Raw genomic sequence first — 19,686 nt, 5'->3', positions numbered from 1 at the left:
TCTTTCTTTTTCTAGGGCCAACTGACAAAGCAACTGCACTCTGTTTTGCTGTATTTGTAACTGTCTGGGCACTTGTAACTATCAATCAGACTCTGAGACTTCATAAAAAGTCTTTGATTAACCAAAGACATTGCCTCTGTGTTCATCTGGAATTTGTAGAATTTAGCAGGTCATGTAGATGTCACTTTATTAGATATATATGAAATGAAATAATCAAAAATACAGCTATTCAACTGAGAACTCATAGATTGTGTCACAAGAGCGACTATTTTTCTTTTTTTTTTTTTATTTTTTAAAAAAGCTACTGTACAACAGCCTTAGGGGAAAAATAAACAGCATTATACACTTTAAGGGAACTTGACTGTAATGAGGGGAGCTGATGGGATGGGGGGAGAGAGCTGTAGACTTTGCAAACAGTAGTTTTCTTGGAAACATATGATAGCACAGAAGGCAGATGCTTTTGTTTGAAAAGCAGCATGTCATGCAGATGAACACTGGGCTTTACCAAGTGTAATATCTGAAAGGAAAGAGCTGTCAAAAATAATAATCCATCCTCAAAGCCAGCCCTGTGATTTTAAAAATATTTGCATGTTGCCACTGCTGCCTCATGTGGTGGCATTAGAAGAGCATAGAATTTGAATTCACTTAAGGTGTTCACATCCTCACAAAGTACAGATTATTTCCCATCGCACTGGTAGGCTCCCAGAATGCCAAGTTATTTGCACTGCATGAACAGATTGCATAATTATCTGTTGACTTTCTTGAAAGGAAAGCTGGCAGTGCAGTATGATTAGGTTTTACAGAGCTGGCAAAAGCATAGGTGAGGAGACAGACACATGAGGACCATATCAGTGCAATTTTTAATAATTAGCAGAAACTCTTGGGACTCTTTTTTTAAAACACAGTGATGAAACACCTCAAATGTGAGATATAAGTTCAGTTGATTTGGCACGCGATGTTAAATTGAGTGAATGTGAGTGTGGGTTAGGACTACTATGTTACTCAATAAGGATGAAAAGGTAGCTTGCTAGCAATGTTCTTGTTGCCTCACTGGAAAAATTATATTTTATACAAACCTTTTAGTTTTCCCATCAGAAAAAATGTAATTCCAATATTTTTATCTCAGGCTTGATAAATGAAAAAAAAAAAAAAAAAATTTTTTTTTTAAAGTAAACTGGTTTTAAACCCTTCAGAAAACCGTGCAACCCTTCTTACATGCTTGTGCAATCTTTATCTATTCTACAGAATGGTATTAGCAGCATCTGTGTTGTGAGTTCACATCACGTTTCTTCTGTGGTGAGACTTCTAAAGATCTGCCCATGCACACTTAGCTGGATTCTCCACAGCAAAATTCAGATGGAGATTTAGCTTGAGTCTGTAAGTGCAATAGCCTTGGAGCAGACCCTAACAGTATTTTTTTTTACTGCTATGAGGAGGAATACTGAACAATGAGGGAAATCATGAGTGAATGAGCTGAATTATACAGCTTCATTCTGATCTTCCTCCTCAGATGACCAGACCTTTCAAAATTTAAAAGCTAGAAGTAAATCTGGTCAGCAAGAGAAGACTTTTTTGCCAGCACTTCCTTGATTGATATTCAGCCTGGTTTGATGAGGATGGCCAAATAAACCCTCCAGGAAAAAGGGTTTGTGATGCATGGGTGGCATGTGAAGGACAGTATGTGTTACCTTTGTTCTTTGGCCTGGGCTGCTCACCTACATTTACATATCTCATAAAATTTCCATAGTGCATTCTGGGAATCACAAGTCTATGGTGCATGAGAGAATAAAATCACCCAGCTGGGAGACTCCAGAAAATAGGATAGAGATACAGGCCACCAGATCTATCACTAAACAAGGCACAAAGGGATTCCAGAAGTAAATGAAACAGTCACACTGAACAGAAATTAGAGTCCTAAATTGGCTTGTTTTGTTGTTGTTTGTTTTGTTGTTTTTTAACATTGGCTAATAATAAAAATAGTGGAAAACTATTTGCATAACTCTAGAGAAGTTTTGAACTACCAGACTTTCCAGTAAGACATATTGAATGTGTCAGCACACAGTTCATACTAGGAACAAAAACCTATATTGTTATGTTTCAGGTTAGGTGGCTCTCCCTTGTATCCATCATAAGTGTGGAGTATCTTTCTTTTTGTTCGTTTAATGAAAGGCAGTAAAATGGAACCGTGTTAAAATGGTATCAGAAAAGAATCCACGTTTAGATACTCGGTTTTCTGACTCCAAGTATAGATTAAGGGGTAAACGATGTTTGAAGTGGAAGATTCAAAAATACCTTTAAAAACCATATTTCTATCAAATTAGTCTTCTGCTGCATTTACTGGTTAGTGAGCAGAGGAAAGGCATTCTGTAGATTAAAGACTGCAGAATCTTAAAATTATGGCAAGGTGTTTCCAGAGGTCTGCTCGAAAATCTTTGAATTCTTTGAACCACTTTCACTTCTGATTTGAGATCAGGCATTGCAAGGTGTATATGAAAGTAGGTAATAGAATCAGATGGGAAATCAGAGGTTAAAACTGTAATTTTCTCAAAAGGAAACCTCCCATGTTTTGAATTCTTAGTAGCTGTCTGTGTATTATTAACAACCCTACTTAGATTTGACAGGCAAGTAATAATGTGGTTATTCATCTCAAAGACAGTGGACCAGAATACATTTCTGGCTCTATAAATGCGTTTTAAAAGCTGAAAGACAAATTTCATTACAATAAAGAATGGGGATTTTGTAAATGTAATCTTTGGGGTTTTATTGGTAGATAAATCTTTCTTTTTCTACAACTGCTGTTAGGGTTTTAGAAAGTTTAATAAATAGAGTAAGCATTCCCCTATTTATTAGTAACAGTAATATGTGAAAGCCGAGACTGTGGCATCCATTTCAGAATACATTGGGTCAATCTATCTTGTGTGTAATGCCACTGAACCCAGCCCAGTTACATAGATCTGGGTCTGGTTCAACAAGAAGGTTTTACCTTTCCTGGAAAAATATAGTCCAGCCAAAGTTAAAGATAAGACAAATGATGAAAGCCCGTTCCCAGTAAAACCTACTGGAATTTTTCCATAGGTTTACAGAGGTGCCCAGCTAATCCCCCAGTGTGATTTTTCAGAACATCGTACATACGTGCAGGTGCATTGACTGCAGTGGTTTACTCTCATAGAATATTTTGTAGAGAGTAGTTTGCTTACGTCAAGTTGTCCCTTAGTTTTCAATAGAAAATTTAGATTTTAGGTAATAAAAATTTAATTAAATAAAAATATATAAAAGGTATCTCGGTACATTTGACTGCATTTCATAAAGTAACTCTCTTACTCTTATGTCAGTAGTTAGAAACTGCCAAAAATAGTATTGTTTTCTTTTCTCAAGTATTATATTCTCAGAAATCTTTTTTTTTTGTGATACTAAACTGATATGTATTTATTTTTCACCAATTAGTTTGCCTCTAATTATTCTCATTACTTTTCATTCATTATATAGACTTTCAATCATGACTTAAATATCTGCTCAAAAAAATTCCTATCATCCTGTTTCTTTTGAAGTGCTACATTCTAGAAATCATTCAATGTATGAGTTAGGATAACAATAACTGAAATAATAGTAGTTTCACCTGATGTGATGGAAACTGTCCAGACATAAAGCAAGTGTGGTATCTTCATGTAGCATATTAAATGAAGGCAATGCCTTAGGAATGTAATTTAATAATGATGTAAATGACAATAGAAAGTTGTGATCTAATGAAAGCTGTCTCTTGTATGGTTCATAGCAGAAGAATATTTCTTTTTTTACATCTGTTATTTTAAACTTGGTAATCATAAAATATACGCAGGAAAACAAAACACTTGGAATTTATTCTTCTCTCTCCCCAGGGAGTGTTGAATTCTGGTTAGTTGTCATAGTCTGCATGTTATCCCTTCAGCTGAGAAACTGCGTGATGAAGGCTTATCTTGTTTTTGTGAAGTTCTGCCAGATTAAGCAAATTGTTCACCCCAGTCTATGAAGGAAGTGAAGTGGAAGTTGCTCTCTGGTTATAATAGGAATTGTGTGAAGTCCTAAGAGAGGTGAAGGGCTTCTAATTCTTTGGCCTTTTATATATAAAAAAAAACCACATTAGTAGCATAATACATTTGTTGCCATAACATCTTGCTTCACTTTCCACGTTGTTCAAGTGTGTATAGGCTCTTCAATAGTGAGGGGAGAACAAATAGATATATGGGAGTGTGAATGCTAAATGGCAAGAGAAGCAAGAGCAAAGTCGTTTCAGGCACCTGACCGTCAGGTGGGTACCAGACACAGTCAGGGCCATGGTCCAGCAGAGGGTTATTAAAGAGCCTCTTTTGTTCCTGTCCACGTCAAGCAGTGAGGCCATCTGGAAATGTGACATAGCTGTAGCTGTGAGCTTTAGACCTTCTGGATTGACTTCTCTAATTCTACACTTGCTCCTTTTTCTGACATGTCTAAGCCATTCTCCATCCAGAAGAAAAAACATCTGGGTCCCAGAAGTTCCACGAATGTCTTCATATAATTTTCAGAAAGCCGTTTGACCTTGCCTTCTTAAGAACATTTCTGTAAACCATCTGAATTTCCCCTTTTTTAAACTTTTTTAAACCCTATTTTAAACAATAACAATTTGTAAACACACAAACAATACCTTAATTAAGTTGTTGTTTCAGATTTCCTCTGGATTGTGCAGTGATGAAAGATTCTGTCATGTGATAACTGTTTTTCTGGCAGATTTGTTGGATTCAATCCAGTTGTGAGTGGTCCAATGTATGCATAAACCAACAGTAATGCTCTTAGGTTCTCTGCACTTGAAAATGTCCACAAGGAGGCCAGAGAATTAATGGAATGAACTATATTTTAATTTTTAAGTCTTTCTTCCATATGAAGGCCGGAATATTTTGATAATGCTAGTCTGGGAAGTTTCCTTTTCTATTGCCTATATTACACTGGAATAACTTGAATGGCAGGTTTGGTTTATAAATCTTGGTGCTTTCCAGAGGTGTGACAATAAGTTTTATTTCAAAGCACATCTCAAAACAGAAACAGCTATGAACAGCAAGACCTGGCAGCAACAGTATCTCCTCATTTTTCCTCTCCTCACTGCAATTGCTCTCATCCCTTTGAGGAGCTGCTGGCTCTTGAGCTCCCCAACCAGTGAAGTTGTAAAAATGCATACAGCCCTTCTGGTTTTGTTTCATGAACAGTGACATTTGGGAACCAAAAAACAAAAATAAGGAGAAACTACAGATACTAATCATTTTGGAAGGAAAACACGGCAATAGAAGACAATCTTCTGTGCTCTTTGGTTACCCCTTCATCCTACACATTATAAATCTTTGCCAGACACGTGACCATCTTCACATACCTATCAGTCTTATAATTAATTGGAGAATTTCAAATGGAAAGCTACCAATCTGCCATCTTTCACAAGTACTCAGCTCTCACAGAAACCAAATTTGTATGACACAATCTCTCTTGAATTCCTAAAATCAGCTAATCTATAAGTAATACAGACAGAAGGCACAAAACACAGTTTATACCCTTTTATCCACCTGCTATCAAGTCAATGCACGTCTGTTATCTAACCTAAATTGTTGGCAGCAAAGTTAGAATGAGCGTTCTCACAGTGATTAGATGTCACTGCTGGCTCTGTCTGTAGTCGCATATGCTACTAGAATATATCTGCCCTATAAACTGGAAGAGTTACTATATCAGCTATAATTTCACTGAATGTCAAACCGATGGAGCTCTCTATTCACGAGGTCAGAATTACAAAGTGAAATATAAAAAGGATGCAAAGATTTCCAATATCCGCCTAGCCAGCAGCCAATCTCATTTTGTATTCTTCTTTAGAAGCTGACTGGCATCAGGTTGCTTAGAACAAGGTGTAATAAACTCCATGAGGGTAATAACCATGGGATCTGCCCATAAACATTTACATCTTAAAATGTAGCTATATATTATCTTGCATAGATTTGTTCCATTTTTACATCTATGTTTAAAGTGTCTTCTCTCTGTCTTTTCAAATTTTTGTGTAGCAAGGACATCTTGCAATTATTAGATTTACAAGCTAATTGGGTGTTGTGTTCGGAATTACTTCTGCTGAGCAGTGCACAATATGCTACTTCAAATTTTTATTGATTATTCCCCCTTCTTGTATTATGGGACAAATTATAGCAGAACATCTGCTTTACTGTCTACAGTTCATTCATTATTTCCTATAAGTTTTTAATCCATTACTTATCCTTACTGAAATTTGAATAAACCCCAATTTTTCAATTTCCTTTAAGGTAAATTTTTCTCCATACCTTCTATTTGTTTCTTGTCTTTGATTCAATTCTGTTTCTGCTATATATTTTGAGATTAGGTAGCTAGAGACATGCCTAGGCTGAAAATCTACAATTATTTTACGTAGTGTCTTCTTAACACTTTTGTATTTGTTTCTATGATGTTCATAGAATCATAGAATCATAGAATCATAGGGTTGGAAGGGACCTCTGGAGATCATCTAGTCCAACCCCCCTGCCAGAGCAGGGTCACCTAGAGCAGGTTACACAGGAACACGTCCAGGTGGGTTTTGAATGTCTCCAGAGTTGGAGACTCCACCACCTCTCTGGGCAGCCTGTTCCAGTGCTCTGCCACCCTCAGGGTAAAGAAGTTCCTCCTCATGTTTAGGTGGAACTTCCTATGTTCAAGTTTGTGCCCATTACCTCTTGTCCTGTCCCCGGGCACCACTGAAAAGAGCCTGGCCCCATCCTCCTGACACCCACCCTTTAAGTATTTATAAGTGTTGTATACAAGAACATAACCATATGTACCGAAGAATGTATAATTTCAGTATTATCCACGCCTTTTGAAAAATGGTGAGCTAAGTTCTAGACATGACCCAGACTTTACATCCTCAGTATGAACCAAAATTGAGATTCTGATAACTTTAATTAGGCTTGCACTCAAGTCTTTCAATGTTCTTTCTATAGAAGAAATGACACAGGTCTTGGAGGCTGGTGACAATTTTTGAAGCATTATAGCTAATTGCTGTTGGTGCCAGGCAAGTTCTTGACGGAAGCCCAACTCACCACGGGTACCAATTAATTTTTATCACGGTCCTAGTCCAAGAGAGAAAGGCAGTTCAGATATCAGAGATGCTAAATAGTCCTCTGTTGATTTCATCTACCTTATGGGAGCCCAAGATACACAAGTTCCTAATTTCATCACTGAAGTTGAACATGTAACATTTGGTAGCATGAACCCATGTCACTGTTTTCTTTTGTGCAGGGTCATTACTGCAACACATTTCAGTGAAGACCAAAGGAAGGAGTTGGAGGGTGATGCTAAAATGATTTAACACATGTCTGAGGATGTTTCTGCCAGAATAAGAGATGGCAAGTTAGAATAATAGGAAATTTCTGCTGTGTTATCTGAAACTAGTGTAATTCCTATTATTACTACTATTTCTTGTCCAATTTTTGTATCTAAACACAAAGTAAAAAAAAAAAAAAAGGCAAAACTTATATAAACTTAATTTCAAAATTTAAAGTACATCAATACTTGCATAAGTAGTCTCCCCAAAGCACCTAAAAACTTAGTGTCTGAATCCTAGTGGTATTAATTTTAAAAGTCTCCATCTGAGAAACTGGACTCAGTCCAGCAGATGACTTTATAACATGACTGTCATGTTTCAAGAACTACCAAGAGAAGAAACTTCCCTTCCGTTTTCATACAGTCATTTATTTACTAGACATTTACTCTAGTGATAGGGAATTCAGGATCATCTATTTCCAAGAGAAAATGGTCCAAAATAACATGCTACTCATAAGGATATAGATTTTTCTCCAATGCACCTTTTATTTGAGTGTCAAAAATTCCTGGACCACTTCACAAAACCAATATAAACATATTTTATTGACTGAAATATAGTTTACAAATACTTTCAGCTCTTCTGCCTTTAGGGACTGATGCAAAGCTTTTTGAAATGTTCTCATAGCCTTCCATTGATTTAGATGACCTTTTGACCTGCTCCTTGGAGTAGCTTGAGGGGAGAATTAATCTGGTATCAGACAAGATAAAATCCTAAGGGTTTCTATAGCTAGATAGTGCCATCTCAAATAGGAACTCATTCTTCTGAATTCAGTGGAGAATCAGTATAAAATCTGAGTTAGTGAACCAAGGCTGAGACCTGCAAGGGGTGCTAGTACAGAAGCTTTTGTTGTTAATTTTGTTGTTATCGCTTTATTTTCCCTTCTTTGGTTTTGAAATATCCAAGAAGTTACAAATCATAGCATTTATTTTCAATAAGGAATATTTTTAACTGTTTACCAGCTCATGGTTACTTTAGCTGTTCTCACATGCATGAGAGATAAGAAAGGGTAAAATTGTTCAGAATCACTCTGTGAATAATATTTCAGAACCATACTCACTTGTCTGAGAATGGCAGATTTCAACCTGACTCTTCTCTTGTTCATATTAAACTCACACTCATAAGGTGTGAATTCCTTCATTAAATTCACTTTCAGATTTGCCATGAAAAAAAAATACCTTCCTGTTCTCCTCTCCTCTGCCGCCTTGCTCTGCTTCCAGAATTCGCAATACAAAAATCAATAGCTAATATATTTAATTGCCAGGAAAAGCGAAGTGTTAGCAGCAGAATCATGACAAGGTCATTCTCTCAGTCTCAGGCTACCAAACATAAACAAACACTTGCCAACACTGAGGACAAGGAACAGCCTTGAATTCTGCCAGTCTGCTGTGCTACTTGGCCACAGTGTATATGTCAACACACAAAGCACATTCTGTGACACAAACATGTATACATGCATATGCATGTACATATCCCAACCTGGGTTTTGCCACTGTGCTAATTTACTGCTTATTAGAGCTGTTGACTTTCCAGATGATAAAATATAATGTTTATTCTCTTGTAATATTTGATCATAATACTTCTTTTTAAATATATCCTAAGCTGGAAAATGGGATTTTCTGGATAGATATAACAATTAAGATCTAGAGATATATAGGTTCAGATCCTCAAAAATATTTCTCAGCCCATGTTTCTAACTTTATCTGTTGCTCAGATAGGAAATATTGAAGTCTTGCAACACTGAGCTGACTGGTTTCTCTCTGTCTGGCAAGCCTTAGCATGATAACAGGTACATATAATTGCTCCACCCACCTCAATTCAGCATCGGAGTCTACAGCACAACCAAAACAGGTTTGTTCTGCTGTATGGAAAGGGTCTGTTTTTCTCTTCCTACTTGTGTAATAGATGAGTAATCTATGGGAGACCCCAGTTCAGTCTCATTAGTAAATGAGGACCCATTGTCCTAATTCACAAAAAATATCAGTGTCCCATTTCCTGTAAGACTTCTTTAAGTAGTGGACTATATAGTCAATCTCTCCTCTCCTCTTTGTAGTCCTGTTCGTAATTAAAAAACAATTAAGCTGACAGGAAGCAAACCTTAGATAGAAAAGGCTAGAACATTTCCATAACACTAAGATTCAAGCCTAGACAGGCAGAAAGGGACATCAGATCAACTCGAGTTTGAGCAGAACGTGAGATTCTTCTTGGTTGTGTCATGATACACTATCTTTGGTATGTCTACTGTGTATTTTTTTGCACATTTATCCAAAACACATCACTTATGCTGTGGAACTATACAGATAAAATCTAGTTTCATCTAGATGTTGTTTAACCATTTTAATACAAAAGTGATCACAAAACAATAGGCCAGTTGCTCAGCTGGGCTTATAAATATACTGTAATTTCATTATAATTTAGCTGTGCAGCCCTTAGATCAAAGCCGTCTTACAGCTGCATGCTGCAAAGTATAACCAGGATGAAATGAGCCTACCTGCAAAAGACCATGAAGACGGATCTTATGGATGGTTAGTTCCAAGAAGTGTTTCACCTTTGTAGAGAGAGAGCTCAAAAAAATGTTATTCTCATGTTGTATCTGCAATGTTGGCTCCTGGAAAAAAGAGTTTTAACTTCTGATCTCCACAGCCAAGCAAACATGGAATATTCCTGTGGTTCCTGGGATAAAACAGCAGCAGGATGGTGTCCTGATTAGAATACTGGAATGGAATTTGGGACCCTCTGTATCATGAGAAACCTCCCCTGAACCCTGGACAAACTCATTCCTACATTTATTTTTTTTTTCTTTGTAAAACTAAGAAAATAATATCTACTTGGTTTACAAGAACATTTTTACCTGTATTTAGAGACTGTAAGGCTTTCAGAGAGTCCTGGGTGCACATTAAGTACCATAGGTAAAAAGCAGGAGTTCATCCCTCTGCCAGGAGCAAATACTTCCAGCAGAAAAAGATTTGAAACAACAGATGAACTTCTCTGTGAGCACTTCCAAAATTGCATTTTTATTAATGTCTTTCATCTCAGCTGACAGGATAGTTCATCATAATTAAAAAGATAACCTAGGTTAGTGAGGCTTGTTCTGCAACAGAGCTGTGAAATTAATTTTTAGATGGCCTTTGTATATACAGCGGGGTGTTCAATGCTTATGAGAGAAAATGCCCCCACTGAACACCAACAGTGATAAATAACACACTCATCTTTCCTCTGGTTGAAAAAGAAATTCGACCAAATAAACTACAGGTCAGATTCTCAGCTGTACAATTTTGAGAATGCCAAGTGTAATTGACTGTCAGGAATGGTCATATAAATACGCATACGTGATGGAAGCATGTGTGTTTCTCTAGAAATTTTGGCAAATGCTTGTGATACTGGCCAATAGGCCAATATGGAATTTATCATCGGAATAAGTTTTAGAAAACAGAAACGTCTCTATGTGCACAGGGTTAACCTGCTACTCTGTCTGTATCTCAGGCATTTATAAAAGCAACCCATCGACAATGAACATTTTCAGAGCTCAAGAAATGGGACTGCAGCATCTACAGACGTTCTACTCATGCCAGATTCTCTTTACAATTAATGCAGAGAAACATGCATTTTTAAGGTGTAATTCATCTGGTTTGTTTAAAACAGCCACTTTAGAATGTGATGAATCATACCTTAGACACCGCTGGCAGTACTGATGAAAATTCCTTAACTCTAAAGGATGTCCATGGTGACTGACTTAGACAAATTGAACCCAAGAAGCCTAATATGGTAGAGTCATTATAGTTTCTATTACCAATTTTGCAAAGGCTCGTTGCATAAATATAGGTAATTATATTTTTTTGAGAGTTAAGACCTCCAAAATTAATTCTCTTTCTAGGGGTCTGGGAACCTTGACTTCTCAGTGACAGATAGACAGGTTTTTGAGCATCAGAATGACTTTTTAAAGCAGGTGTCTTTTGGTAATATTGGTTTTAATTTCTCTGTGTGTCAGCTGTTCCATATACAAAATATGAATCATAATATTAATCTTATTATGACCTGGTTTGTCTTTATTCATTCAGATTTATGAATTGCTTGATAAACTCAAAAGGATACAGATGTCAAACATTATTAGCTATGTTATTTCTCTTTATTACTGTCACCTATTCATAGACATTTTTAGCTCAGTTTGAATTTTGACCCCTGTTCATCTCTCCTTTCGAACTAAAGAGGATATTTAACTGTCCATCACTGTGTGTTAAACCCCTTGAATTTTCACATCAGTACATTTGTGATTCAAAGCATATCCCACAACGCCTTTTTCCGCGCTGTATTGGATGTGCCTTCCATACGCTATTAAAGATTCAGCATCACAAGCTATCATTATATTAATTTTAAGACACTTTTTTTATCAACAGATGAACAATCACGATGATTAAAAACGCTTCTCCTCTCAAGGGCTTGTACAGTATTTTGCATTCTCTGGCATGTTGATTAGTTATGTTGATTGAAAATGAGTGAAAAACAGAGACAACTTATTAGCCAGTTTAGTTAGCTGCTACTTACATTAATGAAAATGTCTGGATACATGCCCATTAAGAATACTTGGGAGATCAGAGGTTGAAAAGTGGTTCTTTCGCTTCTCACTGATGACAATTTTGAAAGGAGCACATCCACAAACGGCTGTTGAAGTGTGCACAGCCTCCACAAGGAAACATCGCTGCGCTGGAGCCCGGTCCATAAACGGAGCACCCCCAGGAGCAGAGGAGCCACGCTCGGCGGGCGTTCACATGGCACCCCCCTGAAGGCTGGCATCGCAGGTGCTTTGGCAGCAGTCATATTTATCAGCAAAAGCAGCTAGCAGCAGCTCCATTGCTGCCACTACTAACACCACATGTCTGTCTGTCATTGCCAGGGAGGCATTGATGGAAATAAGGGAGGGCACATAGCTGGTTTTCTAAAGGACAGCTTTGGGGTTTTTTTTCACAATTTGTTTATTTATAGCAACACCTCCAAATGCCTTTACGGCTGCAAAACAGAATTTCTTATATATATATTTCATTTCAGCTGATGCCAGGGAGCTTCGTGCTGAATACAAAACCCATTCTCTCAGCTGTGTACAGCTAATAAGATGCACCACTCGTCCATGGTGGAGGGAGGGAGCGAGGGAGGGAGGGAGAGGGCAAAAGAAACTTTACTAAGATTCTTCTTCCACATTTGGAATTGCAAGGGTAAAAGCAGTAAAGTGATTTGCCCAAGGTGATGCAGTAAGTGCCAGGAACTGAATCCAGATCTCCTGAGTCACAGCCCAATGCCTTAATCAGCTGACCATGTTTCCAAGCATTTGGCTTTACAAAATCAGTTGGCCTGATTTACTGGCAAGACTTACGATAGTGAATTTTCCCACTACAAAAAGTCAATGACCTAAAAAAAAAAAAAAATAGCTTTTTTTTCTTTTTTTTTTTTCCCCTCTGTTAACTGGAAACATATTGTACCTGAGCAATACTGCAAAATAAATGCTGAAGAAAAAAGATGACAACAAAAAACAGGCTTATTGGTAGTGCAGCACCCATTGTAGCATCAGTGCAAAACTCAGGTGACAATGATTTGGCATAAGGAACTGTGCATTAGAATGAAAGATAAGGATCTTATCACAAAATGTCTGCTGCTTGTCAGCTGCCACTTAGACAATGGGAAAGGGCTAAGAAAGAGTCTGGAGAACTTTGCTTGTGATTGATAGACCACTGGGTATCCACTTTGTTTTTCCAAATATGTAGTTATCTGAACAAAGAAACCGTATTTCATCCTGACTTTGCTCTGACTCTGTTGAGTAGACTTCAAGTAGAATATGTACTAAAATCTGCTGGGTAAGACAACAGAGTCATTAATTATGGTAGTTAATATTCAGAATTGATTAGAGAATAATTTTAAAGCTATTTATATGAATTCAACTTATATTTTCAATCAGAATGTCTGTTTTGCATGCTGTATTTTTTTTATTCTGGTCATTCATATTTTGAATCATTTATGAAAATATATAGGTAAACTAAAATATATTATTATTCTCCTCATGTGGACTTAGGAAAATTGGTACAATGTTACCTATTTCTTACACTTCAGAGTCAATGCAGTTAAAGCACTTGGCTACTGAAAAAGTCAGTGCATATACGTGGGTTTAAACACAGACCTGCTGAATTAGAGCTCAGAAAGTCAAATAGTCTTACTTGTTTTCATGGTTTTCCCAGTGTGAAAATGGGTATTTCATTTAACTGTGCAAAGCGAGGTGAACTCAGTGCCTAAACTAAGGACAGCTAATTAGCAGGTATTTTTCTTTTACAACTCAGGTCCAAGTCTTGTTCTTCTAACACAGCAATTACACCAAAGAGAAAGTGCTGGAGAAATACTTTATCAAAGCCTTCTGTTCCATGTTTTTTACCCTTTACGAATGGTGGTGGTGATCTGCAAAGGAATACTCCTGCCTGGAGAGCGAACCCGTATTGCACATATCACTGGTATGCAGTACAGATGCATCGCAGATTTAATCATTGAACATAATCATTTCTTCAGCAGATGAGAGACTGTCTGTTGTGCCATCCATAGGCATCTTTTGGGATACTTATATCTTTCATTCTTCAATTTCAAGTTAGATTAATAGACAAGTGTAAGCACATAGAAAAACTGAAAAAAAAGCTCTTTTTTTTCTGGTATTCTGTTGAGAAGTCATCAGTATACTAAAGGTAGCACATGGCTGTAGCGTGCAACATTTATATTTCATTGTCTCCTAGTTTAACTTGCTTATTGTATTTACTACTACTAAAACATCTACTATGGGAAGTGTTTCATTTTGTAAGTGTAGTGTCCATGTGCTTGGGCAAGCTGCCTCTTCCGAGATCCTGCTGAAATCTGCAGCCAGGGACAGCAAACACACACAACAGCAACCCAGAAAACAGTAACGGAGAGAGTAATTACCTCCTCAGCTGTGGCTAAGGTGGCTGTTAGATACAGCTCCTGCAGAAGACGGTAGCTGAGCATCAGCTAGAGAGACTAAATTTTCCTTTTTTTTCTTTTTTTTTTTTTTAAGAAGACTAATCCAGTAGGCAACTGTCAGGCCAGGTGATTAACAATAAATATCCCTGCTTTTTCAAGTAAGCTTGCACATATTGAAGCTTTTATGTATATAATTCCTTAAAATCCTGATGGAAATACTTTGCTTAGCTGTTGGTGGTTAAAGGAAATCTCACAGGATTTTCAGGTTTTTAAAAAACAGTGTGATTGGAGAGCTTTGTGATTTAAATGTATACAAAAATCCCTAAACTGAGCTAGAAAGAGCTTCAGATAGTTTTGAACATGCCTAATATGATAACGGGGAGGGGAACTACAAGATGCTCTGTTTCAGTCATGGGAATGGCTTTTTTATTAGATTTTGAGTGATTAAAAGTCCAGTAGAATAAAACATTATGAAATGAAGTATGTAAGAAGCTGGAAGTACTCTGAGTAATAAGAGTTTCACATCCTTCTGTGATAGAAGAGAATGGACTAATAACCCCGTGTCATCTGCCTACATCAAACTGGGATTTTCTGGGAGTTTTAAAAAAAAAGAACAGGAGAAAAAAAATCAGGAAGACCATTATACTTGTATTGTTCTTGCACTGCTTGGTAGCACGTAAGAGAATACAAAGAAGAGTGGGTCAAAGCCATGTTTGTGTAATCCTGAGTTAGCAGACAGTAGATCAAATTCACACCTAAAGAATATGCTTCTCTGATAACAGTAAAAAAGTGTATTGTGAATTAGCATGAATATTAAACACAGCAAGATAAAAACACATCTCATTTCTGAGCACAAAAATATCATTGTCTAATTTCCTCTGAAATGTGTCATAAACGTGCCTTTTATTCAGTATTTTGAAAGAAAAAGGGATCATATTACACTTCTCAGTAGTATAGTTATACAATTCAATGGGGGATGAAATGTCACGATTTAATAAATAGGATAAAGATTAGTAAAATAATCTAATCGCTGTTCTTTCTTATTTTCAGTCATCACTGAGGATGGAAAAGAGCGGGAGAGGAAGATAAATTTGAGGCTTTATGCAGATATAGGTCAGTAGCCCACAGCTTCCCTGTTTTCTGGAAGTGCTAACATGCTTCAGCGCAGAGAAGATCACTGAGAAGGGGAGTGATTACGAATGTGCCGCACACTTCCCTGAGCAAGCAGCAGTGGGAGTGTGTTTCTCCTTGCAGGTGGCACCCAGACATGATCAGGGCTGCTCTGCTCCCCAGAGAGCGTGTGGGATGCTGCTCTAGTGCTTGTGTGCAGGCAGTCCTGAGTTGTATTTTTGCCTTGGATGCTCTGCCTGGATTTAGCCATATTTAGGGCTACCTTTGAGGTCACCTTTGAAGCCTCATGTTGCATGTGTTCCTGTGGGGCCTGGCTGGACTGTCCCCGCTGTCCCATATTGCTTCAGAGCAATGTCACACAGCCACAGTCAGATAGAGAAGTAACCTGAACTTGGACTGGTTTTAATCTCAAGCTCTCAGGTATTTCCTAGGTGTCCAGGTACACTCATTTATGTCCCCTTATACAGCTACAGCACTCCCAAAGAGCCCCATCTTCTCAGAGGTCCGTAAGCCAGTAAGTACAAGCTCTGGTAAGTAGGGTGTGCAAGGCTCTGTCTCACTGTATATTTTTTCAGAGGAACATGTTGTCTGAACGCCTACGCCACCATTCCAGGCACTAGGCATGTTGAATTAATTACAGGATTACAGGCTTTTGATGGTACCCAAATGAGTCAGTGATTTTAGCAGCCACATACAATCCCTTCTGCTTTCACAGAGTGCAGAGACACAGCCTTAGCTGGGACCTGATCCCTCAGCAGTTTTGACCTCCTTGGTGCTCCACCTGGCTTCCACCAACACACATCCATGTGGAGAATCAGATACATAAACTGGCACAGTGCTCTCACGTGAACTGTCATTAACAGATGGCATTTTTCCTGTTTAAAATATGTGCCTGTAGCTGGTCTCTTTCACGCTTCTCCCCCCCTCCACATTTGGAAGTTCCCATCAGTTATTCACTCTGCAGCCTCAGGTTGACATCAAGTCTGAAAGTCACTGCACAGTCCAGATGCTTGTGAATTTATCATGGTACCTGTTTAGCCTCTGGCCTAAGGATTAAAACCTTCTTCTGGTAAAGTAACTGTACAATACACTAATGTTTTGTCTCTGTCACCATGCCAGCGATGACAAGGATTTACAAGGGCAGGGTGCTGAGCCATAAAAGACATCTAACAGCGCTTCTAAGAGCAAATCCAGCTCTTAGCAGAGAAACTAGGCTGGACACAGAAAAACAATTCAAAGTTCAAAATTTGTGTAAAAAACCTTTGTGATCATAAATTCCCTAAAGTTAGTGTAAAGATGGTTTCTTTAGATAATAATAGCTGCGGTTTACCTAGGAAAGCACTGGCAGAGGTCTGTGGGTACGAATTTGGTACAAGGTCAGCAGAGCTGCATTATTTATTGCTCGAATGTGTTGTTATTCCTTAATGTTCATCACAATCAGACCCAGGTGTATGTAAAGCAAGCCACCTGTTTTTCCTGTCTAATCTGCCATGCTTATAAATCATTTACTGAATAAATGTTTTTAGATGGAACGCTGGTGTTTGCTGTAACAGCATGACCTGTGCTGTACTGCCTGGGCAGAATTTGTGGCCCTGTGACATGTGCGACCAAGGAAGGTGAATGCTCTCATAGAAAAGCTGGAGGCAACAAGCTATGAGGCAGTTTGGGGAAAGAAAAGGCAAAAGGAGAGGTAAAAAGGCCATGTCCCTGTTGGTGCTATTGCCTGCACCAGAGGGCTGGAAACCCAGGGCATCCCCTGCCATTGGTGCAAAAGGGAGGAAAGTTTTTGCTAGGACACGAGGAAGGCTGACACAGCAGTAACTGACCACACTATTTGGGCTTTCCTATCCCTGTCTTCCCCTCTCACATCAATTTTGCCTCTGACTCTCCATTTCAGCTCTGCTGCTTCTTTCTCATCCCCTTTCCTTAACAAGAAGCCAAGCAAAGGCTCCAGCTCCTCCTCTCCAAGGTGGCAAAATTCAGTTTAGCCCACACTGCTTGAGAGCCTTCGGGCAGCCCTGACATTCATTCATGTGATGTTTAAAAGCACCAACAATCATCTGACATTGTCGGAGCATGTGCAGATGAGTTGACTCCCTGAGGCAACCCAAGACAATGTTTGCTGAGTCTCAGAAGCTGTTTACCATGAAAACATAGAACTGCTCCATGGAAATCTGGTGCTGTGCCTTGCATCACATGAACGCTATGTCAATGTCACTGCTTTCTTCCTGTTTAGTCTGCCGTACTTATAAATCCTTTACTGAATAAAGGTTTCTAGATGGAACAGCAGCGGTGTTTGCAATATCAGCAGAGACCAGAGCTGTACTGCCTGGGCAGAATCTGTGGTCCAGTGAGGTATGCGACCAAGGAAGATGAATGCTGTCATAAAAAGTCAATGACATGTATTAATGATATTTCTGCCTTTCATATGCTGGAAGTTAAAAAGCTTGAAAGTAATTTCTATAAACTTCAGCAAAACTTTTGTGCTAGTCAGATACAATTGGTAGGAGTGTTTGAATCAGATGCTGGATGAGCTGTTGACTTTGGTAAAATTATTCACAAGGTTTGCTCCATGTGAATTTTGGGACCAGAATCAATCTCTACAAGTTTTGCATTACACATTGTGCTGTTGCTGGGCCTTCCATGGTGATGGTAGCAGAGAAGAAAAAAGATCCTTAACTCCCCTCTCCACTCCAGCCTAACTCAGAGATGCTGCAGGCTCTGTATTTGGGGGATTTTACTCCTCTCTCTTCACCAGTTTCTAGAAAGGAGCGGCACCTTGCCTTCGACTCACCCTGATATTCTGTGTAGCTATTAGAAACCCTGGGAAGTGAAAGAATGTTGCCTTTCCTCTGTGTTATCAGGGAATTTCAGGAGACGTGACGTTTCCTGCATCCTCTCCTGCAGACCAGTCTCTTCAAATGCGTGTATGCTGAGGTACAGCCGAGTTGTGCAACATCTAGTTAATGACAGCTACGTAAGGGCATCTTTCTCCAGGGTGCACCCAAGGGGTGTAGATTTTGAGGATGCTTTGTATATTTCCGTGACTCTTCAACTCGTTTCAAGCATCTGGATTTTCACAGAAACTGCTAAGAATGCAAATCTTCCTTCTTTTTTAGATGAGTCACCCAGGACAACCGCCGATGGTCCTAGCTGGGGGTGGCAAGAGGGAGATCCTGCAAACAAACATTAAGGATAACGGGAAATGTTCACTCAACCTGGTAGGCAGAGAGCACATCACACCTCAGGGTCTGTTTGAGGGCTCCAGAGCCTAACATCAGCTGTGAGGTAGACCTACTTGTTTCAGAAAGGGCTGATCTAGAGGCCCAGCCCCTGGATGTAAAGTTTGGAAAAGATCTTACCACTCTGAGGCAAAGTCCTGTGCTTCCCTGCACAGGCTGGGGAACCCTTTTAGTGATCCAGTCCTGTGGATTTCCCTTCTGCATAACTTGTTTTCCTTATGAGTCTCCAGCCTAAAACAATAGAGGAGTTTCCAACAATAAGGGGATTTTCAGTACTCCGAGCTTAGTCATTTCCTATTAGTCAAAGGAAGAAAATGTGAAAAAGTTCCAATTTAGAAAGTCTCTGGCTGGTGGTCCAGCCAATATTTATGTATCTGCTTTCACAAAGTACTAAACTTCAGAACAGCAGGGGGTTGCCTCACTGTGAAAATAACATGATATTTTAGAGCAATTGTTCAAACTAGTATAGTAAATAGCTTTCAACATAACATAATTTGCAGTGGACATTAGTGTTTCCATGGCAACAGAGAATGCTGTCCTGTTTTTATTTTGTTTTGCTGGATGTTAAAGGAAAATCCTTTGAACAGTTCCAATGTTATGGCTTATATTGTAACTAGCATTGCTACAAATCTACCCAAATACTGTGGCTTATATTAAGTTCATTTTAGCTGTGTCTCCGGGTTGAAAACTTCAGTTAAACAATAAACTTTCTAAACTGAGAAATAGGACTGATATTGATCAGTTAAATGGGAGACATATACCAAACACATGTAGATCTTACTGACATATGATTTCTCTCAATACTTTTTGTTGGAAAAGTGTTCTTTGCTAATTGGATTTGTGCATATGTGCAAAAATTCTTGTGGAAAATGCTTCAGGGTTTTTATCGTGCTGGTATTCTAGTGAGTATTTTTCCCTGTAATTTCAAAATGTAGCTTCATGATCAATTTTATTCAATATTCACTTCATTTTATGCTATTATTT

This window comes from Larus michahellis, chromosome 2, assembly GCF_964199755.1.
Source record: "Larus michahellis chromosome 2, bLarMic1.1, whole genome shotgun sequence".
In the NCBI taxonomy this organism is placed as follows: Eukaryota; Metazoa; Chordata; class Aves; order Charadriiformes; family Laridae; genus Larus; species Larus michahellis.
Note: the sequence above shows the minus strand (reverse complement) of the source record.